Genomic DNA, 18,386 nt, shown 5'->3' on the forward strand with positions numbered 1-18,386 from the left:
CCCTCTATGGTAGCCGGAGTCTCAGCTGCTGGAGGGCATCACTGAGAGCAAGAGGGTGTTTGTTAACAGACAGGCCAGCCATCTCCACCCCAGGTGGCTCAAGAGGTAGGTTTTTGCAATTTCTTATGAACTAAAATGGTAGGTGAAAAGCATCCATCCATTCATCTACTTTGCCACCCAACTATCCATCCATCCATCTGCCCACCCACTCACCCAACCATGCACCTATCCATGCATCCACTCACCTACCCTACGACCCACCCACCTACCAACAACCCATCCATCCACCCATCCACCCATCCACCCATCCACCCATCCACCCATCCATCCACCCTACTGTCCACTTATTGATCCATCTAATCCATCTACCCACTTGTCCATTCAGAATTCACTCAGCAACCCCCATGTGTCTCACTATCCACTAGTTCCAGAGGGTACAGATTCACCAACACAGTGCCTGCCATTGAGGACAGACAGACATGAAAACAAACACTTATAAAACACAGTCAGGGGGATAGGCATTCCCCATCGATGGAACTTACCTAAGGGACTATGTGTGAGGTTGCGCAGTGCACTGTCCCTGTACCACTTCACCAGGAGCTTCCTGCTGAGACCCCCTTTGCAGCCTACCCTGGTGTTTCCTACCCTTTCTTTTGTATGTTCTAGAGGTAATACTGTCCTTCTTGTCTGAATAGTCATATCTTACCTGTCCTCAAGGCACAGCTCAAAGGGAAATCTTCCTGTGTGCTCCTGTGCTCCTGCCAAGGCACTTACCACACTGCATCCAAACAGCCTCATTGGCCTGTGCCGCTCTGGACTGGGGAATCCCTGGAGGGGCCGAGACTGGGTTCTGCTCACGGCTGCAGCTGGGACAGAGCCCCTGCAAGGGCTGATGCTGTCGAGAAGTGTTTATGGGAGTGTGGAGGGAGTCTGTGTGGTCCCACTTGAGCACCTGCTGCCTGCCTGGAGAACTATTCTCCTAGGCCTTGGGAAAGACGCCCCAAGCTCCACAACGCCAGGCCCAGGCAATCCCTGTATCCTCTTGTTGACTCCTAGTCAGGTACTCCTGGTTGGCACTTAAGCCTTCCCGAGAAGGGGGCTTGCCAAGCTCGGCCTCTGGAATTTGAGGAGCCTTTGGAAAGCCCCTGGTCCAACCCCACCCAGCCCCCCCCCCCCCCGAGGCTTCTGCCCACCAGAGGCATTTGGGAGTTTCTTTGAGGGATGAGCTCAATTTTGGGACCTGTCAGAGATCCCAAGAGATAGGGCTCCAGGGTTATCACTTCTCAGGGAGGGTCACTCAGAAAGCTTGCCTGTTGGAGAACTCTAAAGCCAAGACCAAGGGCCACGGCCTTGACCATCAACCCTGGGCACGAGACACCATGTTTCCCAGCATACACACACTGTTTAATGTTTAACTTCCCGAGAGATTTTTCAACTTCTGATGACATGACATTGACTTTGCACAGATAAGCACGTTCAGAGGAGCCCACCCAGAAATCCATGGGGCACTAGCCAAGGTGTCATACCCCCTCTGGCCCCGAGGGCCTCATCTGGCCCAGTCCAGGGGCTGGTGGTAAGGGGCCGTGCTGTCCAGTGGGGATCTCGGGGGCACAGAGCCCTATTCTGACTTCCCCTTTGCCAGTTGTTTCTAGACTCTGCTGAAAGCATGTCTCCACTCCCAGCCTCCATCAGGATCAGCACTTTGCTGAGGTGGTCCTGGGTACTTACTTACCTGTCCCCTTCACTCTCCTGCAGGTCTGAGTGATAAAATAGTAACTGTCTTTTCTAGCCAGGCCCCCTGTTAAAGCAGATCTGGAGATGAAGGTGTATGTGCAGGGACCTTATGAGGGGCTCAGAGGGGAGCACAGAGGTGAGGTGAGAAAAGTGGGAAGACAAGACAGGTGCTCTCACAAGTGGGGTTCTGCGGCAGGTGCCGAGGGCTCCATCCCCTGCGGGGCTCTGGGAGACCGCAAGACCCACCCCAGAACTATCGCCTCCCAGGGGGCACCTACCCCGACCCACCAACACCCTGGCTGAGGGTCTTTCATGGCGTTAACTCCTCAGCACCTCCAGCAGGCCTTGCCCACAACCAGGGAACGAGGCCAGCCGCCGACCACCATCTGCAGTGGACCCCTTATGGACTGGGCGCTATGCAGGTGAGCCCTCATGCCCCTCACTCCTGGGTTCACTCTGCCAACTCAGGAAAGTCCTGCCAGGAGAGGTGACCATCCCCATTGTAGAGATTGGGATCCTGAGGCCCAGCTGGTGACACAGCCTTGTCAGGTGGCACGGCCGGTGGCTGGTGGATCTCGGCCTGCCAGACCACTGGCTGCGCAGCATGCTCTGAACCTGTGGGCAACATTCCCTGACGCTCCAGCCACACAAGCTCGGCTGGATGCAGGCCTCAGAGCTCAGATCGGGAAGAAATCCAAGGTGGCTGCCTCTCCCTGAGCCATGTCCAAGGAGGCCACCCGCGGGGGCCAGAGACCCGGTGCGGCCAGCTCTACCTCCACTGCTGTGGGATGTCAGCCAACCTGGAAACCATCCCTCTTTCCGTCGGTAAATGGGGCGAGGGGGCTCGGGCCTGATGAATGCAGGCACCAACCCACATGGAAACTCTGAGAACATTCCTGAGGATGGCCAGGCTGACCAGGTTCTCGGGAGAGTCTCAGAAAGTCCAGTGCTTTTCCTCATGGAAAGCTCCGATGGTGATGAGGCAAAGGCACCAGGGCCAACGGCAGGGAGACAGGGAGCCCAGGGCCCTGCCTGACAACCAGGCCCCTGGAGGAAATGCCCCCCAGAGGTGCCCCATGCTTCACCCTTTTGCTGCACTGCCGTGGGGGCCACGTATGCACAGTGAAAACCAGCCCTCCCTCCCTCTCCTGGCTCTCGGCCACTGGGAACCATCTCCCTGGGCCCCCAGGTCACCCCAAGCTTCTACAAGCCCCCAGAGAAGCCAGAGAGCGGGTGTGCAGAAGCTGGGGTGCAGAGGTAGATCTGGCCCTCCTGTCTCGCTCAGAGTTGTGACAGGCTGGGCCGCTCTGGACAGGTGCGCTTGGTGCAGGAAACTTGACAACAGCCCATCGGGCTTCATGGAGCACCTGTAGGACACCCGCAGAGGGGATGCTCCATGGTGTGGAGCAGGTTGGAGGGGTCTGTGGTCTGGGACCGGAGTGACACGGGTGCACACCCCACCCCAGGTCCCACAGGGGTCTTTGAGACTGTGCTCGGCCTGCCGTGGGAAGCCTGGCCTGAGCACCCTGAGCAGCCCAGCCTCTGATAGGACTGCAGCAACAATGACAGCCCTCCCGGGGCCCATGGGGCCAGGCAGGGACGCGCGGACACAGGCGGGTGAGCGACCTGCATGGCCACCCTGGGAAGTGAGTGCTGCCCTTGTTCCATTTACAGGGAAAGAAACTGAGGCCAGAAACTCCCATAATGATGGACTGGTGGGCCCAGGAGGCACGACCTCATCTGGGACCTCCTCTCGGGAGACCTCCTATCCCTCCCCTTCCAAAATCCCTTATAAAAACAGATACATGTCCTCCCCATCCCCACGAGGCCTGCCACACTGCTTTCCAAGCACACTGCCTCCCCTGTGCATGAGGCTGGGGGCAGGGGTGGGGCTGCGGGTGGGAGGGGGCCTGGCAGACAGAGGCCCTGTGAATGTGTGGCCTTAAGGATCTCCTCCCGGCCCCCAGTTGTGCACCCGGAAGGTGGGAGTTAATGATTGTTCCTCTCAGAGGACAGAGAGTATTCACCGCTTTGGTGGGTGGTATCACTCTCCCGACACTGGGCTCCCACCCTAAAGACCCTGCTCCAGAAAGGACCCCATGGACAGCAGGCCCCATCCAGATGCCCACTCTGGGAGGCGTGAGGAGCCACATGAGCCATCCGCTCCCTTTCCCCTCCGTACTTGGGGCTCACTGAGGGCTGGGGCCTGCCCTTCACCCCACGGCTGACAGTACCTGGGGGACAGTTCCAACCCCAGGCCCCTTCATGGCACTCAGTCGCAAGGCTACAGAGGTCGCAGGGTCCCCCCCAGAGCTGTGTGGTTGACGAGCTTGCTCATGCTGGGGATTGCGATAGGGGAACCAGACCTTTTTATTATTATTATTTTACAATTTTTAAATTTAAATTCAATTTGCCAACATACAATATAACACCCAGTGGGGGAACCAGACCTTGACAAGCTCCGAGGACCGAGGCGTCTGACCACACAGCCCCCCGGGCCCAGCGCAGGTCCTGTGCTCCCTGGGACAGCTGCCCGGGCCGCCCTGCGCAGCCCCCTCAGCTAACCCTGAAAAACAATTCATCTTCGCTGCCAAGGGCAATAAAGGAAGGATAATCAGTGTTAATATTACTTATGGTTATTGATTTCAGCTTTAAAGAATTGATTTCCAGTCTGGGCCCCTTTTATGAGGTTCTTTGCAGAAGACACATGGATGCGACCCACCAACATTTGTGGAAGCCACGCCCTCCCGGGGCCCCAGGCTGCAAACATCCCCCTGAGGGGAGGAGGAGGGTGGCCGGAGGGTCGGCAGTGGGTGGGCGGGCTCTGAGAACGGGACACCCCCCCTGTGCTGTCCTCCACTGGGTGCGAACACCCAGGGCTGGGAGCATCCTCACTGGTCCCAGGAGCACCAGCTTTCTCCAGGCTCGCGCTGCCCAGGGGACAGTCCTGAATATTCATGGGGACTGCTGGGCCCTTCGAGATGAGCTTTGCTGTCCGGGATCCTGCTGAGCTCTCCCCAACCAGAGGGCGCCCCGCCCCCCCCCCCCCCCCCCCCCCCCCCCCCCCCCCCCCGCCCCTCCAGCCCCAGACCCTGTTCCTCCTGGAATCCTCAGGGTAGGGGGAGGTCCTGCCCCAGGCTCTCATGGCTGTCAGGCTCCCCCCACTGCGGCCCTGCCCAGCACTCACCAACCAGCCTGGGTCTCACTCTGTGTTACCTGCGGCAGGTGCCCTGAGGCGGGCTGCAGCACGCACAAGTTTGTCGAGTGAATACATGGCCACAGACGTTTCTGAGCCCCTGCTCCATGCCCAGGCACAAGATCCTAGAATGTCAGGGTCAGAGGACAACGTGACAAGTGATAGACAAGTGAGAGGTGGGGGAAAAGAGTCCCAGGAAAGGAATTTCCTGAAGTCACTCATCCCTGCCGCTGGGACTCTCAGGGCACACCACATGGTGCTGTCAAAGGCAGGGGCAGGAGCTGGACAGAGGCCCCGTCCTCGCATGGGATCTTCTCATCCACCAGCAAAGCGCTGCCTCCTGCTCTCCCACCAGGCTGGCCTCCTACAAGGGAGGAGGTGCTCACTCTCTCTCTCTCTCTCTCTCTCTCTCTGCAGCATCAACTACTTCAAGTTCAAGAAAAGCCAAGAACTCAGATGTCTAGTTGTCTCCAAAGAACAATTTCTTGCAAATGACAGGATGCCAGGATTCATTCACTCATGCCCTTAAGAATTCATTCACTTGCTAAAGTATTTCCTGAGCACCCACACCAAGAATACCAAACAAGACGTCACACAAGACAAACCCAGGTGTGTTATAAGGATGTTAAAGGAATAAAACCCGCAGGCATCTGAAGCAGTGACCCCCAGTGCCTGGGCACGCTGCCCGACCACGCACATGCTCGCCCTGGGGGTGCAGATTCCGAGGACCACCTTGGGGGTGAGGCCCCTCCCTGACCTCCCTGGGGCATGCTGGGCACCCAGCCCCACCCAGGCCAGCCCCCTGCCCTGGACATGCCCTTCTTTCTTTCTTTCTTTTTTTTTTTTTTTTAAGATTTTATTTATTCAGGGGAGACAGAGAGAGAGAGAGAATGGCAGAGACACAGGCAGAGGGAGAAGCGGGCTACATGCAGGGAGCCCGATGTGGGACTCGATCCCAGGTCTCCAGGATCACGCCCTGGGCCGAAGTCAGTGCTAAACCACTCAGCCACCTCGGCTGCTCGATGCCCTCCTTTCTTTGATCACCAGGCCCTGTGAGAGTCTGGCAGGACCCCAGATTCCCCTGAGAAGCTGTGTGCGATGTCTGGGGCTGTGGAAACCGCAGCCCTCCCAGCAGCCCCAGGGTTTTCGGGCACAGGTGGGAGCCCCCCTTTGCACACCCCCAGCACATGCACAAGAGTTTCCTAAGGTCCTCAAGTTGCTGTGCTGAGAGGCAAAGCTGGAACCAGCCGTGGGGGCATCACCAGGCCCCCAAAGACAGTGCTGGGCCCAGGGAGCCTGGACATTTAAGGAGCCCCCCAGGATGCGATGCAGGTATTCTCTGGACACTGAGCAAATGGTGCCCCTTTGCCCTGGCAATGTCCTGTGACACCCCCTCTAGCAGACCCCCCTCCACCTCATCCCTTCCCTTGGTTTCCGAGCCCACTCCTTGAGCTGCATCTGTGCTTCGGAATCCACCCCAGGGAAGTTAAAGAAGCCCGGCGCCAGTTACCAGCCCGCCCGGGTGGGATAGTTCTGTGCTACTGCGCCCAGGCCTCTGAGATGACGGTGACCAATCTGTCCCCACCACAGCTGAGCCACAAAAACACAGTAACCTCCCCAGGCAGAGGGCTCGCCCTCCATGCCCCCCCCCCCCGCATTCCACCAAATGCACTGTCCCTGCCCCAGACTTGGGAGGGGCAGCCAAACATCCTCCCCTGGGTGACCTCACCTGAGTGGCCGAGAAGTTGTGCCCTGACTCAGTGAGCAAGGAGCCAGCAGGCCAACTTCCATCCTCCGCAGATGCCCACCCTGACCCAAGGCCCTGTGTTCCTGTCGAGTTCTGGCAGCAAGGAGCGAGTCGGGGGGGGGGGGCAGGCTGTGGAGAGTGGGGCTGGCCGCTAGTGAGACCAGAGGCCTGGAGGAAGCAGCTGGTGATTAAAATGGGCCTTGAAATAATGATTATCTCAAATCCTCCTTAAAAGCTACATAGGGCAAAATGACTTTAAATATTGTTTTAGCCTATTACCAGCCTATAAATTAATCGCTCATGGCACACAGAGGCATCGTGAGGGGGTGGCTGGGAGTAATTATGTATAAGGCGGGAAAGTCCCCCGAAGAGGCATATTTTACACTTAAATTATAATTAAATTCAGAGAAGTCGCCTCCACCCAGCGCACAGATATAATCTGCGTCAGCCTCCCTGAGAGCTGGGACTCTAACCTATTTATTTATTTGCTGTTGGAAGATATGGAGCCCGTGGCCCACTGGGGTCTGTGCTTCACTTGCAGACTTGGAAAAAATCCTATCACAGCCCCTGCAGCAAGTCCCAGGAGCCCGGCACTGCAGTCATTCATTCACCCTAAAGACCGAGAACCTACCCAGCAGCGTGCTGGGGAGAGAAGCAGTGATCCTCCCACCCTGAGCTGGAGCCAAGCATCAGGGCACTTCTGGGGTCAGGACCAATGAGGGTCTGCGAGCAGGAGACCGAAGCCCCAGAGGGCAGGTGCCAGCTGGGGTGGGGGTACTGGTGGGTGCCCCCGAAGCAGGCAGGACCCCACCCAGGAAGGTCCACAGACACAGCCAGCTGAGCTAGCAGCCCAAACGTCCCAGTGGGACAGGATCTGAGAGGCAGCAGCGGTCCCCCCTGGGCCTCGCAGCTCTCAGCGGGGCAGGTTTTACTCTCTCCTCCAGAATGTACCAGGGGCCCATTTCAGAGCTGGGAGTGGGAGAACGGTTTACTGGGTTTTCTCCTATAAGGTCCCAGTATCAAGTGGCTGGTGTCAGGGCGGGATGGTGACACTGCGTCCTCGGCTGCCGTTCTGGACTTCTTGGTCTGCTGGTCCGGAAGGCTCACCTGTGAGCTAATCCAGCCCCTCATCCCTGAGGGTTCAGAGCCTGTTCTCACTGAGAGAACAGGGCACAGAAATACCAAGAGATGCCTGCAACAGAGAAGTAGGTGCCTGACGTGACCGCCTTGCACTGCCACGTGGTAACAGCCTGCTGTTTCCCAATGCTCCGGGCCAAGTACCCCTGCAGGATGGTCCCTGGGCAAAAAGGAGCCTAAAGTGATTAGCTGGCCAGCAAGAGTTCACGTTTAATGGGGTGCCAGTGGTGTCCCCTGGTGGACGTGTCGTCTTCTGGGAGGCAGGATCTCTGGACCACAAAACCCAGAATCATGGGATAGAGAATTCAAAGCTCTCCAGTGGGTCACTGGGCATGATGGTGAGTGGGGCCATTGCCACCGCAACGCTTGGCTCCCAAACCCAGGACTCTGAGTCCTAGGGGCATAGCATCCTACGTCTGAGAGGATGACACCACATAGTCACAGGTGGCATCTCAAAGCCAGGGTGTTAGTAATGCCTTCACAGGGCACTCATCCCTCCCTCGGGCCGGCAGCTACCACACGTGATGTGATTATGGCCGGGTGCCCACTGCCATTCCTCCTCTGGTGTCATGTTTGCTCTCCCGTTTCTACTTTCTGTTCTTTCTTTTCTTTTTCTTCAGGGGCAGGGAGAAGGGACAGAGGGAGAAAGAGAATCACAAGCAGGCTCCACACCCAGCACAGAGCTCAATGCAGGGCTCCATCTCATGCCCTGATGAGATCATGACCTGGGCCGAAATCAGGAGTCTCACAAGCTTAACCCACCAAGCCACCCAGGCGCCTGTGTTTCATTTGTTCAGGTGACAGGCGAGGCTCCTTTTCTGAGGCGCATGCCTTCAGCCATAAATCCTGCTCTAGGTACCATCCTTGGGCTTTCATCCTCCTCTAAGGGACTTCCGGTTTCCCTTGTGATTGCTTTGACCTGTTGGTTCCATAGGAGTGTGGCCTTTAGTTCCCATATTTGTGAATTTTCAAACTCCCTTCCAAATTAGAATAGATTTCCAGTTTCATTCTGTGGTGGTCAGAGAACATATTTCATACAATTTCAGTCTTTTTAAACGTACTGAGATTTTTTTTGTGCCATCACGGGCAGTCTGTCCTGGAGAATGCCCCATGAACACGGAAGAAGAATGAATGCGTGTTCTGCTTCCGTTGGGTGGAACATTCTGTAGATATGTTAGCTCTCATTGGTAGTTTTGTTTGAAGTTTTAAGTTTCTCTGCTGATTTTCTAACTGTCATATCCATTACTGAAAGTGGGGCACCAAACTTAGAGTTCAATTGTCTAGATCTTCTCTCAATTCTTTTTATTTTTATTTAGTTACTTTTGCTTCATGTATTTTCAGGCTCTGTTGTTAGGTGCATATATGTTTACAATTGTTAGATCTTGATAGATTGGCCCTTTTATCATTGTAATCTTCTTTGTCACTAATAACAATTTTTGTGCTAAAGACCATTTTGTCTGACATTAGGAGAGCTGCACCAGCTCTCTCTTGCATACTATTTGCATGCAATATCATTTTCCATTCTTTCACTTTCAACCTATTGTGTCTTTAGCTCTAAAGTGAGTTTCTTGTAGTGGCACCTGGCTGACTCAGTTGGTAGAGCATGGGACTCTTGGTCTCAGAGTTGTGAGTTTGAGCCCCATGTTGGGTTTGAAAATTACTTAAAATAGGGATCCCTGGGTGGCGCAGCGGTTTAGCGCCTGCCTTTGGCCCAGGGCGCGATCCTGGAGACCCGGGATCGAATCCCATGTCGGGCTCCCGGTGCATGGAGCCTGCTTCTCCCTGTGCCTGTGTCTCTGCCTCTCTCTCTCTCTGTGACTATCATACATAAATAAAAAAAAAAAAAAAAAGAAAATTACTTAAAATAAAATCTTAAAAAAAAATAAAGTAAACTGAGTCTAGTATAAACAGCATATCATCAGGTCAAACTATTTTATCCAATCTGCTCATTTCTGCCTTTTAATTGAAGAGTTTAGTCTATTTACACTTAATATATGTATTTATAAAAAAAGAACTGTCATTTTGCTATTTCTTTTCTAAATGTCATTTTTTCCTTCTCTGTTCCTCCATTACTGCCTACTTTTGTATCAAATAGACATTTTCTAGTGCACCATTTTAATTTCCTTTACTATATATTTTTTAGTTATTTTCTTACAGTTGCCTAAGGATTGAAATTAACATCTTAATTCATAACAATGTAGTTCAGATCAATACCAATTTAAATTCAATAGTATTATAAAAACCTTGCTCCTATATATCTCCAACTCCTCCCATCATGCTATTATTTTCATCCAAACTACATCTTTATACATTGAGTGCCCATCAACCTAGGTTTATAATGATTACTTTATGTAGTTATCTTTTTATTATTGAAGTATAATTAACTGCCATGTAATATTAGTTTCAAGTGTAAAACACATTGATGCAATGATTCCATACATTACTCAGGGCTCGCAATAAGTGTAGCCACCATCTGTCCCCATATTCCCTGTGCCATGCCTTTCAACTCCATGACTTATTTATTTTATAATTGGAAATTTATAGCTCTTTATCCCCTTTATTTCTATGCAGTTATCTTTGCAACTATTTTTTTAAAAAGAAAGTACAAACTAAAAACACATAATCTGGGGGATCCCTGGGTGGCGCAGCAGTTTGGCGCCTGCCTTTGGCCCAGGGCACGATCCTGGAGACCCGGGATCGAGTCCCACGTCGGGCTCCTGGTGCATGGAGCCTGCTTCTCCCTCTGCCTGTGTCTCTGCCTCTCTCTCTATCTCTCTGTGACTATCATAAATAAATAAAAATGTAAAAAAAATTAAAAACACATAATCTGTTCATTGTATTGAAAATTGCCTGCACGTCAGTCACATCACTTATCTCTTGCTGCATTCAAGATTCTCACTTTGTCTTCGATGGTTTGATTGTGGTGCTTCTGGGTGTGAATCTCTGAGTTCTTTGAGTTTCCTTGATGTGTAAATTAATGTTTATTATCAAATTTGGGAAGTTTTTGGCTACCATTTCCTCAAATATGCTTTCTTTCCTTTTCTTTCCCCTTTCTCCTTCCGGAATTCCCATTACGCATATTTTGATATATTTGATGGTATCCCACAGGCATCTAAGGCTCTGTCCTTTTTGTTCTATTTTTCAGACTGGATAATCTTAACTGACCTATCTTTAAGTTTGCTGACTCTTTCTACTTCCTCAAATCTGCTATTGAACTGCTCTAGTGACTTTTTTTTTTTTTCATTTCATTAGTGTGCTTTTATCATTTCTTTTATGTGCTTTTCAATTCCAAAATTTCTGTTTCTTTATTATATTTTCTCTCTTTCTTGATATTCTCAGTTTGATAAGACATTTAGTTCCTTAGACATAGTTTCCTTTAATTCATTGAACATATTTAAAATAGCTGATTACCAGCCTTTTCTAGAAAGTCCAATGTCTGGAATCCTTTGGGGACAGTTTTGACTGATTTCTCTTTTTCTCATGTAGAGGCTATACTTTCTTTTCTTTTCTTTTCTTTTTTTTTTTTTTTTTTTTAGATTTTATTTATTTTTTTATGAGAGACAGAGAGAGAGAGAGAGAGAGAAAGGCAGAGACACAGGCAGAGGGAGAAGCAGGCTCTCCAGTATCACACCCCTGGCCGAAGGCGGCACTAAACCACTGAGCCACCAAGGCTGCCCGGGGCTATACTTTCTTGTTCCTTTGCATGCCTTGTAATTTTTCACTGGAAACTGGATCTTTTGAATATTATAATGTGGCAACCTGGAGACCAGATTCTCTCCCCTCCCCAGGATTTGTTGTTCTTGCTACTTACTGTAGCTGTTGGGTTCTTTATTGTTGTTGTTGTTGTTTTTAGCGATTTTTCTGAACTCATTCTGTAAACTCTGTGTTCTTTGTCATGTGTGGCATCAAAGCCTGTTTTGTTAGCTTATGGTCAGCTACTATTAGAGATTTCCTTAAAGGCTTCAGGCCAAAAAGAAATCTTCCAGTCTCTGTTGAGAGGCTCTGTATATGTTTGTAGCACACCTTCAATACTCAGCCAGACAGTCTCCCCAACTCTGCCTTAGCCTTCACTTCCTGCTCCTCTCAAGCCTCAAGGTCAGCAGGAGGTGAGAACTGAGGACCCTTCCAGTCTTTCCTGGAGATATGCTCTTGAATATGTACTAGGAATAATTCAGTGCTTTCCAAAGCTCTTAAGGATATCTCAGTCCCTAGCCTTTCCTCCCAAACTTTGATCAGTCTACTGTTTGCTGCCACTGTTATCTATCACCACTGGAGGTAGGTCAGTACACAGTTTTGATAAGTGTCCCTGCGTGTGTATCTTTAGCACTAGGCCAATTCTGAGTCAGGTGGAATATCTTTTGGGCTGATCTTCTGGAGAGTGAAAGACAAGTCGGAACAAATAATTGTGAGTGAGGTCTGTTCTGTTTTCTCTATGTTGGGAATGTGGGCTCTTATTTTCACAGTTACTGCTGAGCTGAAGATCAGGGGATGGGACTGGAGTAAGTTTAAATGCCATAAAATCAGGGGCACCTGAGTGGCTCAGTGGTTGAGCATCTGCCTTCAGCTTAGATCATGATCCCAGGGTCCTGGGATCGAGTCCCCCATCAGGCTTCCTGCAGGGATCCTGCTTCTCCCTCTGCCTATGTCTCTGCCTGTCTCTGTGTCTCTCATGAATAAATAAATAAAATCTTTTTTTTTAATGCCATAAAGTCCACTGTTCTTACCGAGAATCAGTCATCTTTCTTTCTTTCTTTCTTTCTTTCTTTCTTTCTTTCTTTCTTCTTTCTTTCTTTTTATTTGACACAGAGATAGAGCCCAAGCAGGAGGAGCAGCAGGTAGAGGATGAGGGGGAAGCAGACTCTCTGCTGAGCAGAAAGCCTGATGTGGGGCTCAATCCCAGGACCCTGGGATCATGACCTGAGCTTAAGGCAGGTGCTTCACTGACTGAGCCACCCAGGCACCCCTCAACCACATCTCTTAAGTAAGTATTCCTTAGGTTGCTTTGAGCCTTTGGTTCATTTCCAGCTGACTGGGGTGGTAGAGGTAGAAAGTAGACACTAACAGAGTTTGCCGATTCTTTTTCATTGTTTTATAGAAGGGTAGAATTCCAAGTCCACCATTTTCACGGACATCACCCCACATTTAATTTTAAATTGCTGAATGATTGTGCTCAGGCTTTCACTGTGTTTCCTCATCCACTGATGACACCCAGCAATAGCCACCCAAGGCCATACATAGTCTTTTAATTACTGCCTCTCCTCCCAAATATCAAACACTGGAGATATTGCAGCCTCTTCTTCTGGTATGCCATCCCAATCCACCACTGGAAAAAGTTGTAACAATCCTGCCACTATCACATACCAGGGTCTGTCATGACTTCACTTATAACCAGCTGCTCAGCTCCAAAATCCCATTTTAGAATTTGCTTCCTGGGGCCACTTCCAGGAGCAACTGCCTTCCATCAGATACTCCAGGAACCAGACTCTGAAGTGGAGCTTTGCATGCAGGAGGCTTCCTGGGAGGCAGCACCCAGAAGGAAGTGAGGGATACAGGACTGTGCAGATGGGGGCCCGCAGCAAAGGCCTCAGCTATCTCATGGGAGGCTTTACAGGTGGCATAGCCGTTTGCGGTTTCCCCGGTTAAGGCAAGGGGACTGATTCTGTGCCCCATCCGCCAGTCTGGGATGCAGGTTATACTGGGACAAGGCGGCCCCCTTCCACCCAGGCAATTCCTGGAAAAGAACTTAGCTATGAGTCGTCAGCAGGCACCACTCCCAGCAGCTTGGAGGACGGGTACCACAATCCTGAAGTGGAGAATTGGGCAATGTGTCATAGCAGCCACCTCTGTGCTTCAGTCCCTACCAGGCGGCCCCTTCTCGGGAGGGGACCCCAGGAACACCCTCAGAGCACCTCAGAGGTGCTCATCTCTAGGTGTCCTGCCCTCCCACCTGGACTTTCTGTCCCCTTGTGGACAATTCCCCCCACTAAATTCTCTCTGGTGAGCCTCCAGACATGGGCTCTGGTGTCCTTGCTGAGCCCTGGCTGGTGATTAGGTGACTGCTAAGGCTCCCTCAACACTGATATTCTCTGGAAAACTAGGTGGCTTAGTCAATCAAATGTCTGCCCTCGTCCCAGGTCATGATCTCAGGGTCCCAGGATCAAGCCTCACATTGGGTGCTGTTCATTGGGAAACCTGCTTCTCCCTCTTGCCCCTGCTCATGCTCACTCTCTGTCTCTCTCAAAAAATGGGTGAAATCTTAAAAAAAAAAAAAAAAAAAACTACTGACATTCTCAGTGAGTTTATGGCAGGGTGGAGGGGAAAAGGCAGGCGTCCCGCTTCCCAGCCTGGGTGCTCTTTCAGCTGGTCCTGGCTGGACCCACACTTGCCTGGCCCCTAAGTGCGGTACTAACCCTGACCTCCACCAGGACATCTGATGGCCTGGGAAGTGCAAAAATGAAAGCACTGGGGACAGTTAAGATCAGGGTACAGATCGAGAAGAGCTGACTCCTGCAAGCAGATGCTTTCACCTCTTAGGTGGGCACACGGGAACCCCACCCCTCCTGCCCTCACATCCCAGAGAGCCTGCTGAGGCAGCAAGCCTGGAGGGCCAAAGACGCTCTTGTGGGGGTCCATGCTTCCCCAAAGAACAGAAATTCTAGGGCCGGGCTCCTGAAACACTCCTCCTGCTGGGGGAGATAAGAAGAGGGCGCATCTAAGAGCGAGGGAGCCCCAGGGGCTCGCTCTGTCCTGTGCTCACTGTGAAGACCTAAGTAATACATTTGAGTAAGACGTGATTGTGAATTACAGAGTATAGGCTTCACTAGCGTCTGGCCCTGCAGCCCCAAGGATTTCACCCTGCCTGCACAAATGCTGTTCCTGGAGCTGTCCTTGCTCGCCAACAGGGGCATGGGGAGCTGGCTTAGGGCTGGTCTTCCTGGTGGAGTGATCTGGCCTAGACTCCCAAGCCTGCCACCAGTGCCATCACTTTGCACACCTATGGGATGGAGGCAAAACACCCACCTCATTAGGGCAAGAAAATTCGATGTGAGAACACGGGTGTAATGCTAAGCAGTGAGCCAGGCACTCTCCAGGTCCTCCGCTGACATTCCAGGTTGAATGCCTCTGGCTCCAAAAGGGGGCCCAGGACCCCAGAGTATGGTCACAACCCCCCACAAGCTATACTCCCTGGTGTCCTGGGCCCCGTCTGGGGGGCTGTCTCCGAATGGTGCCCTTGGGAAATGCCGGCCAGTCCAGCCTTGCACACAGTAGGTGCCTACTGAGCCATCTCTGAGCTGAACGGACTACAGAAACCAAACCCGCAGTGAAGCGTCATCAGGATCCAAGCATCCTATTGACTGAACTCCATCTGGTCTGTTGTCTAATCAAGCTCCCTATCACCTCGGGCCTGGCTCTGGGGCACATTTGGTTCACATGGGGAGTTCCACAACAGGCCCCCCCAGAAGAAGTGCACCCCCAGGCAGGGAAGCAGGATCCGAACCCGAGCCCAGCCCTGAAGCCGTGAACAGGGCACCCCTCCGTTCCGTGTTAGAGCAGAAATCAGGACACGTTCAAGGTAGTAAGTAAAACCCAGCAGGTGAGGCCTCCGTGAGCTGGGCCATCCAGCCTAGGGCAGGGCAGGGGCAGGGGGCGAGGTGGACTGGCCCAAAGCCACGGGGCAGAGACAAGGGTCCAGGGCAGGCTCTTCCCTTAGGGGGTTCGGGCAGCAGCCCGCACTCCACTCTTCCAGGCTGGGAGGGACTCAGCGCTGGGGTCTCCCTGAACTTGGCCTTTTACTTCCTTGGGGGTTGGAGGGGCCCACCCAGCCTCATCCAAGGAAGGGCAGGGGCAAATGGGGCTCCTGACACATGCCCTGATGTTGCTCCCTGACCTTCACCCTTCCGTGGCTCCCCATCGCCCCAGGCAAGGCGGGCCCAAGTGGTTACTCGGTCCTCGCCGTCTACCTGTTGTACCTTCTGCAGGGACAACCCCAAGACCAGAGACCTAGTGACTCGGGGAATCCCAAACCTCCACACTTGGACAGTGCTCACTGCGGTTTTTTAAAGTAAACTCCTCCAAAATAGAGAGCTTGCTGACCGCTGTCTGTATGGCGTCGGCTGGCTGGAGGGCCCCCCACGGCCTGGAGGTGGGCACGTACTAGCCAGTGGCTCGGCCTCACCCTTGGGTGGGGGAGTGAGGGGGACTCTCCTCGGAGGATGTGGGGAGTGGCCTCTGTCTCCCGGTCTGGGCTCTGAACTTCCAGGAAGCCTCTGCTGGCTAGTCCTCCTCTCTGCCTTGAGGGCAGCCTGAATGATCACCCCTATGTTACAGAAGGGAAACTGAGGCACAGTAAGTAAGTTGTGCACTATGTGCCAAGCTCAGAGTGAGCACTCGGCTCTTCTGCCTCCCAGCACAATGACGCAGTCCCTGAGGCACAGAGAGATACAGGGGCAAGGCAGGGCACATGACAGCATCATCTGTGGGCCGGCAGCCCAGGCCTGGCTCAGAGATGGCCTGACTCGAAGCCGTTGTGTGCCCAGTCTGGGAGCAGAGGAGCTGGTCAGGGACAGAGCAGGGGGCAGGCACTGGGGAGAAAGTGGGCTGCCTAGTCAGGTGGGGAGGGGGTCAGGGGGCGGCTCTGGCCGCTCTGGGAGGCCAGGTCAGCCCCCACTTACCCTGCAGCTCCCCACACACACTGCTACTCTCATGATGGAGAATTTGCTCCTTCCAGAGTCTCCCTGGCGGCTATAGGTCAGGGAGCCTGGGCAGGATGGGGTCCGGGCAGCAGGGAGACCAGCAGGCAGACGAGCTCACACACCTGTAGAGGCCCTGGGCCTACCCTCAACCCCACTGAGCCCGTGTCCTTCCTCAGATGGGTGCCACAGCCAGCCACCAATGGGGACTGAGAAAGAGTGGCTGGATTTGAATCCCGCACCCAGGACCCCTGAGGCCAGAAGAGCCCTGCGGCATTGAAGGGAACAGGGAGGAGAGAGAGGCCAAGATTCATCCCATCCTCACTGGAGCCCACTTGGAAGGCGTGCCTCCCACCATGGGGACGTCCTTGGTCACGCCCACCCACATTTGGTTCTGCCCCCACCCACTCTGCGCCCCGCGCCTGAGACCCGCAGACCCCCAGCCTCCCTCACAGCCCAGCCCCAGCTGTCCTCAGCCAGATGGACACACGCAATGCACACAGGGGTGCAGGCAAGCAGGCAGACTCAGCACTGTGCACGCAAAGGACAGGGCTCCCACAGCAGGGCACAGTCACGAGGGCTCAGGTGCACGACCCGGCCACACCTGGTACGGGCCTGGTGAATGGGCCCACCAACAGCAAGCAGCCCAGAGTGGCCGGGCAGGCTCCGCAGAAACCCCAGAAGCCACAGAGCCCAGACCCCAGGCCGTCCACCCTGCAGGTGCCCCCCTCCCTGTCCCTACCTCCTGTCTTCTGAATCTCATCCTCAGGCCATTTGAACTCAGAGGTGAGCTCTAGGAGAGATGGCCAGAGCCTGATCCTTCGGCTTTTTTCTGGCAAAATGAAAGACAGGGAGAGTCAGATTGAGGGCAAAGTCCTTCTGATGAGCTTCACATGAATAAATCAGAAACAGAGGTGCAAAACCCCTTGTGTTCTTGACCACCTAGCACGAATAAGCACGGAAATGGGTTAAGGACAAAATTCTAGGGTGCACGAAGCTCCCCAGAGACCCCAAAAGCCCCAGCAAGTTCTGGAAGCCAGCAGCCTGTGGGGCGGAGGTGAGAGGGTGTACAGCAAACTTGGCCCAGGGTGCCCATCAGGTGAGTGGTCCTCAGACCACCACTGGCAACCCCAGGAGCCTGCAGCCCAGAGCCACTCTCCTCTGAGTCCCCAGGGTAGGGGACAGGGAAGGGCCAGGATCAGGCCCAAGGTGCGCAGCCCCCCCCCTCAGGGCACCTGGCACAGGCCCTGGGCTCCCTGGCTCCCAGCCTTGGGGAGGAAATTGCGGCCCAGGAGTGGGTACTGGGCTCTGCTGCAGCATCTGGCCAGATACTGTCCTAGGAACGGGAGCAAGACACAGACATCCACGAGGAGGCAAGAAGCCTGAGATGCCCGGAGTGAATCCCCAGGAAGGAGGCCGCCCACTTGCTCCAGAGTGACCACCACTGAGGGCCCCGCAGCCATGGCAGGGGGTCAGTACCTCACGGTCCCAGACCTGGGGTGAGAAGGAAAGGCAGAGGCTTCAGTGGGCCATCCTGCGGCTCAGGTCCCCACATGGTCTCTAGCCACTTTTAGGGTTGAAGCACAGAAAAAGTTCCCAAGGTCCCAGGGCAAACCAGTGGCCAATGAGGACGGGATCAAGGTGGCATTGGCTGTGCTCACTCGGTCCCTGAGGGCTTGACCCCCTCCACCTGGGCTCCCCCGCCCCATCTCACATCCCCAGGAGCGGAGGCCCAGCAGCAGAGCAGCAGGTCCACGTCACAGGGGTTTCCAGGGTATACTGAGCCCAAAGCCCCCACGACCTGTGGCCTGAGGCCCCCTGACCACAGCCTCTGCCCTGTGCTGGGCCTCGGACACCTGGGCGAAGGTCAAGGTCATCTGTG

At 53.7% G+C, this 18,386-nt stretch overlaps 1 long non-coding RNA gene across 2 annotated transcripts; it reads right to left on the bottom strand.

Moving 5' to 3' along the window:
- Positions 1 to 337: 337 nt before the first annotated feature.
- LOC121474199 lies at positions 338 to 17,334 on the bottom strand. Of its 2 annotated transcripts, none has more exons than XR_005983281.1 (3): positions 17,247 to 17,334; positions 4,951 to 5,055; positions 338 to 4,300 (listed from the first exon to the last, which is right to left on the bottom strand). It is a non-coding gene; the product is annotated as an uncharacterized LOC121474199 (long non-coding RNA). The 2 variants fall into 2 exon arrangements; XR_005983282.1 differs by having other exon boundaries at positions 4,922 to 5,055.
- Between the last annotated feature and the right edge of the window lie 1,052 nt (positions 17,335 to 18,386).

This window comes from Vulpes lagopus, chromosome 12 (assembly GCF_018345385.1).
Source record: "Vulpes lagopus strain Blue_001 chromosome 12, ASM1834538v1, whole genome shotgun sequence".
NCBI classification, from domain to species: domain Eukaryota; kingdom Metazoa; phylum Chordata; class Mammalia; order Carnivora; family Canidae; genus Vulpes; species Vulpes lagopus.